The sequence below is a fragment of the Octopus bimaculoides genome, chromosome 6 (assembly GCF_046866305.1).
Source record: "Octopus bimaculoides isolate indiv1 chromosome 6, ASM4686630v1, whole genome shotgun sequence".
In the NCBI taxonomy this organism is placed as follows: domain Eukaryota; kingdom Metazoa; phylum Mollusca; class Cephalopoda; order Octopoda; family Octopodidae; genus Octopus; species Octopus bimaculoides.
In genome coordinates this window covers 56789604-56805012 of record NC_142933.1, presented here as the reverse complement: position 1 = coordinate 56805012, position 15409 = coordinate 56789604, and the positions used below count along the sequence as shown (strand labels likewise).

The 15409-nt window shown below is 35.7% G+C and overlaps 1 protein-coding gene and 1 long non-coding RNA gene across 8 annotated transcripts in view; one reads left to right on the top strand and one right to left on the bottom strand.

Annotated features, from left to right (window-relative positions):
* The window catches only part of LOC149135132 (uncharacterized), a 255249-nt gene extending 245562 nt beyond the window's left edge, over positions 1–9687 (top strand). Inside the window, exon 4 of the long non-coding RNA XR_016242271.1 lies at positions 8214–9687. This is a non-coding gene — a long non-coding RNA (uncharacterized LOC149135132). The remainder of the gene's footprint in view (positions 1–8213) is intronic.
* LOC106879572 (uncharacterized) overlaps positions 1–15409 on the bottom strand; it is a 650101-nt gene that overhangs the window by 312732 nt on the left and 321960 nt on the right. The gene's annotated exons all lie outside the window — the stretch shown is intronic.

Genomic DNA, 15409 nt, shown 5'->3' with positions numbered 1-15409 from the left:
GTAAGGAGATGAAAAGCCTTTAGTATTAATAATTCTTGTCAAAGAAGAGAGAGCTTCAAAGTTTATAGTAATTAAAAAATTAAACTTCTGGGACATGCAGTGGGGAGTGAGTGTGGTAGTTATGGTGATAAGTCTGGAGATGCCTCAGCAAAGTACAGTCTTACACATCATCATTATCAACAACAACACTGCTGCCAATACTGTCATCACTGCTGTCATCATTCACATTATCGTCATCATTATTATTTTCTTTATAACCACTTTTCCGTGCTGGCATAGAGTAGATCTTTTGAAGCAGTGTTTATTGCCTCAAAATACCCTTCCTCACACTAAGAGAAGTTGCTTATAGATAAGCAGGGACATATTGTATTTTTCCTTAGGCACTCATCATCATCACTATCATCATTATCATTTAATGTCCGTTGTCCATGCTGGCATGGGTTGGATAGTTTGAGGATCTTTTCTATTTGGTCGCCAGTGACTCCAAAAATTAAAGTTTACTGAAAATTTTAAAATTTGGCACAATAATGCACTTGCCCAAACTGAATTGCTGGAGTTATTTCATTTTTTCCAGAAAAATGTTTTTAAAAAGTTAAAGAGGTTTAAAGTTTGATCATATACCCTACTGATCATATTATATATACTTGTAGTGACTTTACGTAAGTAAGTCGCCTTTTGACTAAATCATATAAACCCCAAAAAACTATAAAATCATACATACAATAACACCTGTAACATTACAACTTATAAAATCTCTTCAGTCTGAATACCTTTACCTGCCCTCACTACTTCCATACCTATTATCTACTCTTTTGGGGTTACCTTTATCTTTTCCCTGCCTCTAATTTTAAGCCCCTGTCTCTTTATATGTAGGTTATATGTATTTTTTATTATTTTCTATAAATTCTTATTTTGTTTTCTTATTTTGATATCCTTACTTATTAACCTCTTATCCCTTATAAATTGTTATTTTTCTTGTTCTTAAATTGATATTTTTCAGTTACTTAAGTCTAGAGATATTTATACTATATCCATATAAATGTACAAATATTTGTGTATGTGTATATATGCATATATGTATGTGTGTGTATCTGTATGCATTTTTATACTTTTCTAATTCATGGCTTAAAATTAATAGATAGCATATATATCTTTCCAGTTATTCCATATGTAAATGTCTTGAGCAGTCTTTATAGTAACTATAAGTAATTAATAAGTAACTAATTAAGTACATGAATGGATATTAAATTGATTCTATGCAATCTTCCTTTTTAATGTTTATAATTGATATATACACATCTTTTACCTATTTTGGTTATGATATCATTTTTGAAATTCTTAAATTTTATTTTTATACAACATAACAATATTGTTTATAAACATTGCCCCATAGTGCCCCTAAATGAAATTTCCTCTGTATTACATCTTAGGTTTCCTAGCATCTTGCCCCTTTAACTGGTAATTAACATCATGATTTAGAGTCTACCCTACCCTGCCTCTTTTTATAGACAATTACTTATATCCAATTGACTAGTCCTAATGTCTTATTTCCTCCTTGGGGAAAAGGGATACATATGATAATATGTCAACTCACTCTTGTCCTTTATTCAAAATAGACACAGTCTTCTGGTCTTAGGTTTTGTAGTTTATAAAGAGATAAATGAATTAGAAATGAATTACAACCCTATAACCCCACGATGCTCCATGCGATTCTTAGAAGTTGTAGTCTATTCTTAGCTACAATAGCAACAACATGAATTTCTTCCATTTTCTAGCTCTGTTAAAATATCTAAGAAAAATTTTATTAATGTGTCCTACTTGTTAAAACTCCATTTATTTATTTGTGCAGCTGAAGACAGCACTGCATTTAAATTGATGTAATGATTGCATTGTTCAATTAAATGGAGTCACTTGACACGGTCATACTGTAATACTACTTGATATCCTGTTGCTTAGTTTGATTCTATTCACCTTACTTTGAGCTGTGTGGATAATACCGGACTAACTTGGTGCTTCAACTTAAGTACCTACTTCAATTGAATGTCAATTATTTATATATATATATATATATATATATATATATATATATATATATATATATATATGTATATATATATATATATATATATATAAATATATAGTATTAGGGAAAAGAACCAAGGTTTATGAACTCATTGATGAAAATCCACTGTCACATATAGAAAAATTTTATAATTAAAAGTACAATAAATAAGTATAATATAATACAAAGTAAATATCATAAGATCAAGATAACAAAATGACTACACGTGTTTCATAACCAATTTTCAAATAGTAAGAAATTTAAATCGATTAAAATCAATTAAAACTATCGAAAATCAATTCTATTCAAAAATATAGCTAATCTTCAGGTCAAAATACAACAATAATAATAAATGAATGTATATATCAACCAACAATAAATGACAAATGAATGTATATAAAATATTTATTATATAAAGATAGAAAAATATTATTAAAATATCAAAATAATAAAATAATGGGCATGTTAATCATCATCATCATCGTTTAACATCTGCTTTCCATGCAGATTTGACTAAGGACTGGCGAACCAGATGGCTGCACTAGGTTCCAATCTGATCAGGCAGAGTTTATACAGCTGGATGCCCTTCCTAACGCCAACCACTCCGAGAGTGTAGTGGGTGCTTTTATGTGCCACTGGCACGAGGGCCAATCAGGTAGTACTGACAACAGCCATGCTCAAATGGTGTTTTTTGCATGCCACCTGCACAGGAGCCAGTCAAACAGCACTGGCAACGACCTCACTTGAATGCTTTTTCATGCCACCAGCACAAGTGCCAGTAAGGCAACGTTGGTAACGATGGTAACAATATTTATAAATAGTTGGCTGTAATGTTAATTAATGTCTATGTAAGTCTAATGGTTCCTTTCTTTTCAAATATATTAGCACGCATACGCACACAAAAAAAATAAAAACAAAAGACATATACACATATAACGGTTTTTTAAAAAAATATTAACTTGCACACGCACAAATAAATCTAACACATGCACACATGCAAAAAATAAAAGCAAAAGCATATGCATATATAACGGTTATTTTTTTAATAAATATTAACATGCACATGCATACATAAATATACAATTGTTGATATGTTGAGTCTGTTGATGATCACCTGGTCAGTTGGGATGTGATTCCTTTTGTGTCTAATTTTCACTCTGTGGGAGTATTTAACTCGCTACTTTCAAAATGCAATTTTAATTTATTAATTTGTAATTGAATGAATTGGATATGGAAACAATTGTAGGTAACAGAGAATTGAGAGTATGTTAATAAATTGATGTTTATCTGTTAAAACTCTCCATTTTCTTCTCATCACATACTACATTGAAATATACCTTATATATCGAACTGAAACAATCATTGAACTCTGTAATATACTTAATTGGTGCCTATTATTAAATAATAAATGTCAATACTATTAAGTGATACAGGAATCCTGAAAATTTCATCGATATATAAGATTAAACCGGGGAAACTTTGATGTTAATATCCCTTTCTAAGCGGTGTCTATAGCCTCAAAATATTATATATATATATCTATATATATATATATATATATATATATATATATATATATATATTCTTTTACCTGTTTCAGTCATTTAACAATGGCCATGCTGGTGCACTGCCTCTAGTCGAACAAATTGACCCCAGGACTTATTCTTTGTAAGCCTAGTACTTATTCTATTGATATCTTTTGCCGAACTGCTAAGTTATGGAGATTTAAACACATCAACATCAGTTGTCAAGCGATAGTAGGCGGACAAATACAGACATACAAATATATACATATACACACATATATATGACAGGCTTCTTTCAGTTTCTGTCTACCAAATCCACTCACAAGGCTTAGGTCGGCCCAAGACTATAGTAGAAGACACTTTCCCAAGGTGCCACACAGTGGGACTGAACCCGGAACCATGTGGTTCGTAAGCTAGCTACTTTATTTCATTTCAATTTGCCATAAAGGCAGTACACAGAGAGTAGCTACGGGCTGGACAAAAACATTAATGAGATGAAATGGATGATAAATATGATGGTATAATGAGAGAAGGCAAAAGCCGCCCGCCGAACTTTGCTTCTCTATAACACTGTTCTTTTTAAAATAAAATTTTCACATTGAGGCTATGAACCTCGTACATAAAAAGTCATAAATTAAAGCATTTGCCTCTTACGATTTTTCATTACACAATATGAGGCACTCGTCCTCTAAGGTTTTTTCGCCTGATATAGCCTTCGCTTCTCTCAAGCAAAATGATGGGTCTGGGTCGGGCTACTTTTCAATACTGAATTCATCGAGGGGGAAGGAATTCACCACCGTACTTATGTGACTACCCGACACGACCTCAGCAGTCACCTGCGGAGGCCAGTTCGGATCCTTAGTACCGGTGAGGACTCCCTCTCTCCGACGCTTCCTTTTATTCACAAATTTCTGCACGGCCCCTCCCTTTCGGAATAGGATTAGCCAATCCTTTTCCTCACAGGGTGAGCCCGCAGCTTCTACTGTTGGTGGCACAATTCCCGCCGACTTGCTTTCCTCCGTTGGTGGCACAATTCCCACCAACGAAGTGTCGGGACACGCAGGCGGTGCACTATCGCGCACCGGCCGTGCCTCGTTCTTTTTTTTTCTTCTTTTTCTTTGGGGCCACTGGAGTAAGGCGAACTTCTGCCTTTGCCGGAAGGTCCTCCTTCTCCCCCACGATTTTCGGTGGGCAACCATTGTTGCCCACCTTCTTCGAGTAACCTAGAGTAGGTCCGCAACACCACCATTCTTTCCCTGAAATCATTTAACCACTTCTTGGGTGGGATAATCTCCCACTCCACAGCAGTGGCCTTATTTTTCTTTATGTTCTCTGCCATGATAAAAATGTCCACATAAAAATTAAACAACGAAAAATTTTAAAAACAGGCTAAAAGAGAAAACAGTTAAAAAAAGCGGAAGAAATAAAATAAACAGTTCGTACTAAAAAAGTTCATCAAAGAAGAAAGGAAATACAACAGTTCAGAAAGAATAAATAAAACATAAAGTTCCAGGCAGAATAACAAATTTTCAGGCCACAACGGTACTCCAGGCCGATTTGATCCCGACTCCGCTGCAGTCGTTACTTTGCTGTTAAAAATTAAATCCTTTGCGTAGTTCCACGTGGTGTAGTTCAAAGCAAGAAGACTTTTCTTCAAATTTATTAGCTTTCAAAACTTGGTTTGAAAACAATAAATTCCTTTTCTTTTTTAAACAAAGTTCACAATATTTATTTGTAGTTTTCAAATCATGGCTTGAAAACAACAAACTTTTACAAACTAAGTTCACAATTTTTGGATGTTGATACCTCCAAAACACTCTTCTCACCGCTAAGTGAGACATTAAGCACAACCACAGGCAGACAAATGCATGGAATTCAGTGGAGATTTCTTGTTCGACATAAATATAAATAAACACGAGCAACAAACTCCCACTAAATCCAAAAAACACAAAAGTCTTACCTGTACTTGTACGTCAAAAATTCACGACGCTGGCATTCAGCAATGTGAAGCAGGTGTGACAAAAACCACGTCCGCTTGGTAAGCAAACTACTTACCACACACCCACTCCTGCACATATAGGCCAGGGAGAAAAACTAGAGGTAGTTGATAGCTTCCGCTATCTGGGTGACCAAGTTAGTAGTGGGGGTGGGTGCGCTGAAAGTGTAGCTGCTAGAATAAGAATAGCCTGGGCAAAGTTCAGAGAGCTCTTACCTCTGCTGGCAACAAAGGGCCTCTCGCTCAGAGTAAAAGGCAGACTGTATGATGCATGTGTATGAACAGCCATGCTACATGGCAGTGAAACATGGGCTGTGACTGCTGAGGTCATGCATAAGCTCGCAAGGAATGAAGCCAGTATGCTCCGATGGATGAGTAATGTCAGTGTGCATACCTGACAGAGTGTAAGTATCTTGAGAGAAAAGTTGAACCTAAGAAGCATCATTTGTGGTGTGCAAGAGAGACGATGGCGCTGGTATAGACATGTGGCAAGAATGGATGAGGATAGCTGTGTGAAAAAGTGCCACACCCTAGCAGTGGAGGGAACCCGTGGAAGAGGCAGGCCCAGGAAGACCTGGGCTGAGGTAGTGAAGCACAACCTCCGAACTTTAGGCTTCACCGAGGCAATGACTTCTGACCGAGACCTTTGGAAATATTCTGTGTGTGAGAAGACCCAGCAAGCCAAGTGAGACCAAAATCCAAGGCCTCTGCCAGTGATAGACCAAAATCCAAGGCCTCGCCCAGGGATATAGCCAGCCCACTTATGCGTAACATTCCTTCTTTGGACACTAAACTCCGCTTGCAAAGACCTGTTGAGGCAAGTGAAATCGAAATTGAACTAAATTTGTAGACTGGCACCCATGCCAATGTCTTCATTGAACACTAAACTTGGCTTGCGAAGACCTGTTGGGGCAAGCGAAAGCAAAATTGTGATGGCACCAGTACCAGTAAATCACTAAGACCACCGTCCGAGCGTGATCGTTGCCAGAGCACCAGCTGTCTGGTTTTTGTGCTGGTGGCATGTAAATAGCACTATTTGAGCGTAACCGTTACCAACGTCGCCTTCCTGGCACTTGTGCCAGTGGCACATGAAAAGAGATTCGAGCGAGTTCATTGCCAATCTCGCTGGACTGGCTCCTGTGCAGGTGACATGTAAAATACACCATTTCGAGCGTGGCCGTTGAAAGTACCTCCTGACTGGTCTTCATGCTGGTGGCACGTAAAAGCACCCACTACACTCTCTGAGTGGTTGGCGTTAGGAAGGGCATCCAGCTGTAGAAACTCTGCCAAATCAGATTGGAGCCTGGTGTAGCCATCTGGTTCACCAGTCCTCAGTCAAATCGTCCAACCCATGCTAGCATGGAAAGCGGACGTTGAACGATGATGATGATGATGATGATATATATATATATATATAATCCAAGAGAGTTAGGGGTTGTGAATCCAACCCACTAAGGGATAATATCTATCCAACATACTGCTGGGAGGGTACCCAATTATCATTACACTAGTGTTTTTACCAAGTGTAATAAGTGGGTGTGGGTAAAAGGAGGTCTTACCCTAAAAGGAGGTTTTACTATTTTTTTATATAGCAATAAGAAAATGGAGGGAAATATGTGGTACTCATCAACTTTCAGACACTGTACTATGTTAATTAACCTATTTATTTTTCAACCAAAAGGACAATAAAGACAATATACAAACACATATGACACACTATGTCATATCAATAATTAAAAATTAAGAAGTCTTACAGCTGATAACATGTAGGTATACTTTATATATGTAGGAGTTTTAGTAAGTAATCTAAGACTGTATTATAGACGTAATCTTAGCGTTTAATGACAACATACCATGAAGAGCAATACAAGCAGTCTTATAGTATTACTATGTTATTGTTTTGTTTTGTTACTTTACCCGTTATTGTAGTGTGGTAGTGTATGTGTATACATACGAATATTTATTTGTATCTGCATATAAACTTCTTAATTTATTTAATCTTTGTATTATTTATACACACTCCATCTATATAAATATATACAGGCATGTGAGGGTGTATGTATACGTATGTGTGCACGTATATAAATATATAAATGCACATGTATGTGTGCATTTAATATAGGTGTTTGCAGGCCACCCAAAAATATAGGTGTTTGCAGGCCCCCAAAAAAGCATTAAATAGCTGAAGGATTAAAATAGATCAAAGGAGCTACTAAGTATGTCTACCTGCTGGAAATAACAGTCAAAACTCTTATTTAAATTGCCAAAATACACTGATGATAACTACAGAAATCAACCGTCTGAAAGCAAATGGGCCAAGACAATCTCTCAACATACATTCAAGTATTTGGACTTATGTCGACCGGTTTCTACACTGGCAAAAATAGCCTCAGCACACGTTACCATGATAGAGACACCCCAAACTATCATGTTGAAGTCTGTGCTGCAACAGATTCGTTTTGCACCATGTGAGTGCCAATGTTTGAATCTATGCTGGGAGATTGTCTTGGCCCATTTGTCTTCAGACGGTTGATTTCTGTAGTTTTCAAACTTTATAGTCATATCTGCACCCACTGAAGAACAAAAATAACAAAAAAACTTTTTTCTTCTTCCTCTCTTTTCAATGCAGAGTTCTGAGTGAGCATCACAGCTGACTGGCCAACATGGAGGGCACCCTGAATGAAAACCTCGAGTCAGAGGAAAAGTGGTTAATGAGCATGGCAGCAGACAAGCAAGCCTGGAAAAAGGAGCATAGTAACTCCAACAAGCCTAAAACTGTATGCAAATGTGCTTTATGTGACAGAGACTGTCACTCATGTATAAACCTGTTTAGCCACCAGAGATACTGCTTCAGCTGAGGTGAAAATAGCAAGGATACTACACATCATCAGCTCTAACCAAAGGAGCCCCTATGAATATATATGTATATACACAATAGGCTTGTATCAGTTTTTGCCCTCCAAATCCACTCACAAGGGTTTGGTCAGCCTGAGGCTAAAGTAAAAGACACTTGCCCAAGGTGCCATGCAGTGGGACTGAACCCAGAACCATGTGGTTGAGAAGCAGGCTTCTTACCAATCAGCAATGCCTATGCCTAATTATGATTTTATTCAACATATTCCTGTCTCAGATTCACATTTATTGCAGTGGTCTTTCAGTTTTTCTAAGTCCTGCAAAAGAACTTGGAAGATATATATGAGGTACTGAAAAGTTCCTGGCTTTAAGTGTTTCACAAAAGGCCTGGTTGGAACCAGGCCTTTTGGGAAACACTTAAAGCCAGGAACTTTTCAGCACCTTATATATATTTTTTGTATCATCTGTCTGGATGTTTTGCGTTCTTGTCCCATTTTTTGTATTCCTTTTCAAATACATATGGCGGCGTATGTACACTTTGGTTTCTTATATGTAAGTACATATATTTATATATATAAATTTTGTACGACACTCTTATTCTTTCTTTCTTTCTATCAGCCCCTTCACACTTACTTCATTCTTTCCACTCTTCTTTCTTTCATTCCCCTTCTCTCATATTTCCTGTCTTTCTCTTCATTCTCACCTTCCCTCATCTTTCATTTTACTCTGTCCCTTTTTTTCTCGCCCCTCCCTAATTTTTCTATTCCTCTGCCTCTATCTCTCTCCTCTCTCTCCACATGATCAGTGTTCAGCCAAACCTGACTTTTATTTCTTGGTTTGACTACCATCCATGCAACTTCTATATTCCTCTCTATGCCTGTCATCTCTTATGTCCCTGCCATAAGGCTTCACTTCTACACATGCCAGCTTAATTTAATTCGTCCTTGGTCGAAAAACACCTGTTGTAATATCCTGTTATTTGCATTTGTATTTGTGCACCATTTCTCCGTGTTTTTTCTGTCCTTGTTTTTGTATACATTCGCTGCTTTCTTCCAAGGAATCTAGTGCTCTTAGCATAATTTTTCTTTGGGGCTAGCCAGATTGGAGCAATCTCGAGTATAACCAGCTGAAATTGCAAAGATAATCTGGAACCTGACTGAGGGAAGAAAACTCCTGTGTCCTTCTTTGCCATGTTCATTTAGAAAAAAGTTTTAAAAAACCAAGAAAAAAGAAAGAAAAGAAGGAAAAAAGACAGTTCACAAACACAGCGAACACAATTCTAGCCAGCTGGTACTCCTGGCCAACTGGTACTCTACAGCAACAGGAACACAACTCCACAAATTTCACCAAAAATTGGTGAAAAAAATTCCACAATTTTTTGGAGGTGGGATATGCCCCCAAAGAAACACTCTTCTCACAGCTAAGTGAGACACTTAGTGCAACTACAGGCAGACAAATGTCCAGAATCCAGTAGGGATTTCTTGTTTGAAAAAATAAACAACAAACAACAAACCCCCACTGAATCCCAAAAAACAAATACCTTACCTTATAGTTGCACTTCAACAGTTCACAACGCTGCACATCAACATCGTGAAAGGAAAACACTTAACATCATCATCATCGTTTAATGTCCGCTGATGATGTTAAGTGTTTTCCTTTCACTGAATGGTGTCACGATGTTGATGTGCAGCGTTGTGAATAAATAACTAAAAAATTACATTTAATTGATTAGCCCTTTATTATGATAAATTCTATTAATTAGCACTACAAACATAATTGTCATAAATTATTATGATTAATCTAAAACATTATTGTATCTTCACCCCTTCTCCAACTAAAACCCATTGGTGTATCCCACTATCATTTTCTTTTATTATCATTTATCCATCCTACCCTGCCCCCGTACAATGGAGTAATCCACCAATTGCTATTTTAAGCTTGGTCATTTACTTAAAGTCCCCAAAAAATACACAAGCAAAATTGCATGATTACAACCATATTCAACTTTTACCTTTTTCTTCTCTATGCTCTTCTTCTTTATTTATTCTTCACCTTGATGAAGCTCCATGTTTCAGATCGGTTTTATTATCAAATATGATAAATATTTTTAGCATACTAATGGCAGTACCATACAACATTGGAAGCAGAAACATGTGCTTGATTGGATGGAGTCTATTTGTATTGAATTAATAAATAATAATTGATATAAGCCAATTGTTGTTCATCATATTACTCAATTTCTGTTTTCTTTAAATTTTATATCTATTTGTTTATAAGTATATATATGTATATATGTGTGTGTATATATATATATATATATATATATATGTGTGTGTGTGTGTGTGTGTGTGTATGTATATATATATATATATATATATATATATATATATATATATATATTCTTTTACTTCTTTAAGTCATTCGACTGCCTTTAATCAACCAAATCAACCCCAGGATTTATTCTTTGTAAACCTAGTACTTATTCTATTGGTCTCTTTTGCCGAACCGCTAGGTTACGGGGACGCAAACACACCACCATTGGTTGTTAAGCGATGTTGGGGGGACAAGCAGACACACAGACATATACATACACACACACATTTACATATATATGACGAGCTTCTTTCAGTTTCTGTTTACCAAATCCACTCACAAGGCTTTGGTCAGCCTGAGGCTATAGTAGAAGACTCTTACCCAAGGTGCCACGCAGTGGGAATGAAACCGGAACCATGTGGTTGGTAAGCAAGCTACTTACCATACAGCCACTCCTGCGCCTACATATATATATATACATATATATATATATATATATATATATATATATATATATATATATATATATATATATGTATACAATATATACATACAATATATATACAATATATATACAATATATATACAATATATATATATTGTTTTGGGATTTGGTTTGCAAGATTCTTTATGTGAGTTCGTGTGTTAAATCATATTCTGTTGTGTCTGGGAAGAGTCATTCTCTTTTCGTTCCTTATAATTTAACACACTCACCGGTAAAATTTCCACTTATTTCCTTTTTATTTTTCTAAAATTTTCGTTGTGTCTTGCAACCTTTTTATTTTTCTAAAAGTATTGAAAAGGTTGCAAGATGCAACAAAAATTTTAGAAAAGTAAAAAAGGAATAAGTGGAAATTTTACTGGTGAGTGTGTTAAATTATAAGGCACCAAAAGAGAATGTCTCTCCCCAGACATAACTATATATATATACAATATACAATTCCAGGAGGTATTGAAATCCCTGAATCAAAATCAGTGCATGACTGGGGCACTGATATGAGCAATGATACATCTGTCCAAGTGCATATTACCAATTTGGTAATGAAATACAGACGGCTGGATGGATGGATCCTCTGAACTTTCAAAACAAGAGAAAAGGAGACATTGATGATCCTTTGGTGGACATAGGTTCTCAGCCACTTAGACTATTGCTCCCAACTATGGTCACAACACAATAAAAAATCCACGTTGGAACTCGAAGCAATCCAACGAAGCTACATTATGAAAATTGTCTTGATGAAATATGTCAGCTGCTGGGAAAGACTGAAAGAATTAAAACTCTTCTCCCTGGAATGAAGGCAAGAGAGATATGCAATGATATACATCTGGAAAATCCTAGAAAGCCTTGTACCAAACTTTGGCATTGAAAGTTATTCAAACTGCAGAAAGGGGCGCCAATGTATAGTAACAAAAATCCCAGAATTGCCATTAAAATACAGGACCAGATACTGCAACAGCTTGGGCTTCAAGGGCCCACAGGTCTTTAATATCCGTCCAAAATGCCAGAGAGACCCGCATAGTGAGGACGTAAGTGTCTTTAAAACAAAACTGGATCTCTTCCTGTTACAGGTTCCAGACAAACCTACCTCATGGCTGGAGACACAGATGAGGGCAGCAGCAACAAACTCCCTCATTGACCAAATGTCACATATTAGAGAAGGTTTCAAATAATGGTGTAGCTCAGTCAATGGTGGTTCTCCAGCATGGATACAGCTTTGCAGCTGAAACATTTTAAGATATTCAAAATATAAAAAAAAAAAATATATATATAGGCATAGGAGTGGCTTTGTGGTAAGTAGCTTGCTTACAAACCACATGATTCCGGGTTCAGTCCCACTGCGTGTCACCTTGGGCAAGTGTTTACTATAGTAGCCTCAGGCTGACCAAAGCCTTGTGAGTGGATTTGGTAGACGGAAACTGAAAAGAAGCCCGTTGTATATATGTATATATACACATATATATGTGTATGTATATGTTTGTGTGTCTGTGTTTGTCCCCCCAACATCGCTTGACAACCGATGCTGGTGTGTTTATGTACCCATAACTTAGCAGTTCGGCAAAAGAGAATGATAGAATAAGTGCTAGGCTTGCAAAGAATAAGTCCTGGGGTCAATTTCTTAGACTAAAACCCCTTAAGATGGTGCTCCAGCAGGGCTGCAATCAAATGACTGAAAAAGAAAAAGAATACATAAATATATTTATTAAAAATGGGGAAGGCCGATTTATAGGATTACCTTAGGTTTTCAGTCAGTAAAGGGTTTAGCTTTATGGTGAATCGGCAGATCCCAAAAACATGTTGGCCCATGACCATGACCGACAGGTTTTTGGGATCTAGCTATATGCCATAAAGATAAACACTTTATGAATGGGAAACCTAAAGTAATCTCATAAACCTTCCACATTTTAAAATATACTGCTCTACATCCTAGAGTGTGCAAAGAATAAGTCCAGGGGTCGATTCGCTCGACTAAAGGCAGTGCTCCAGCATGGCCACAGTCTAATGACTGAAACAAGTAAAAAAGTAAAGGAGAGAGTAAAGAGTATATACATATGTACATAATATATTTATATATATATAACATATATATATATATATATATATGGTATATAATATATATATATATAGATATATATATATATTTATATATATAGGTATAATATACATATAATAGATATATAACATATAATATATACATAATACATATAATATATATATATAAAATATATATAAAATATACATATAATATTTATATATATCTGTAATATATATATAATATATATACACATAGAATATGTATATATATATATATATATATATATATATATATATATGATATATATATATATATATATATATATATGTATATGATATATATATATATATATATGTATATGATATATATATATATATATATGTATATGATATATATATATATATATATATATATATATATATATGTATACATATATAATATATACAATAATATATATAATATATATATATATATATATATATATATATATATATATATATATATATATATATATAATGTCTTACGGTTAAGTTGGTTCCTATGTATTTCTCTGAAGAGAAGATTACATCTTTATCAACATTACCTATTCCTTTGGAAGGAAGCATTTGTAATCTTCGAAACATATGTTGGAAATAAAAAAATTCATTTAACATATGCGTATTACTTCATTTATTAAATGTTTATATATATATATATATTATATATAATGCATAAATACATAATATATATATATGCATATATGATATATATGTATATAACATATATACATGTATATAATATACTAGCAGAAATACCCGGCGTTGCCCGGGTTAAAGAGAATAATGAAATCTAAAAACGCCGTCTAGACTACGCATCATCTTTATATATAGAGATGCATATACACACACGCACCCAAACACACGTATATATATGTATATCAGTATAAATATATGAAAGTCAATGAAGTTTCGTAAAAGAAGGTGATCATGTACATACTTTCTTGCTGTTGTGATTATAACACCTCGTTGTAAACAATGTTCCTTGTTTTCCCTTGTGGAGCATATACAAATAGGTTTTTTTTGCTGCCCACTCTTGAGCAGCCAACATACAGTTGTCCATGTGAGAAGCAGGGCTCTTCCAAGAGAAGACCAGCTACAGACAGTGTTTGACCCTGAGATTTGTTTATGGACATGGCAAAAGTCACACGAAGGGGGAATTGTAGTCTTCTGAATGTAAAAGGAATGTCTGCTCCTGATGGAGTAAGAGGAATTCTTGGAATAAAGACGTCATCCCCTTTTGCACATCCAGAAAGAATGGTAGCCTCGATAACGTGTGACATCATTTTCTTTATCACGAGTCGTGTTCCATTGCAAAGTCTTGGTGGTTCCAGATTGCGGAGCAGCATAACAGGCGTTCCAACTTTAAGTGATAATATGTAGGGAGGTAGTCCTGGAGGCTCCAACGAATTGAGAAATTCAGGAGGATAGTTCACCACTTCATTTGTATCTGGAACTGTATCAACAGACTTGTAAGTTTGAAGATTGCCGGGAAGAGAATGCATCAGGTGTTGATTAATTTTTGTAACAGCTACGTTTTTTGGAGCTAATATTGCTCTTTCACATAGCCAATTGTGGTTTTGGTAGTTTTGTTTAAAGTTGGGAAAGACTTTGTGTTTGAGGTCATCTACAGAATTAACAACAGAACAAAATGGCCATACTTCTATTTCTTCTGCAGCATCGAGAGGCACCTTGCCATCACCAATTGTCAAGATGTCCTGTGCGAATTTTTTGGACATTTGGTCGCCGTGTAGCTGAGCTCTCATGTTAGTGTTAAGAGTGAGGATAGTAACATGATGCCACAGGGTAGAGGACTTTAGGCATGCTTGGACCTCATCTGCTCTAGTGCCTTTTGGAATGACAGTAAGAGTTTGCCTGAAATCACCTGACAACAGAAGCGTAACACCTCCCATTGGAGCGTGACAGTCTCGGATGTCTTTCAGGGCTCTATCTAATGCTTCCAAAGCTCTCTTGTGAGCCATGGTGCATTCATCCCAGACAATTAGATGACACCTTTTAAGTACCTGCCCCTGATCTGAGCTTTTGGTGATGTTGCATGAAGGCATCTCGGATGCTGCTAAATTTAAAGG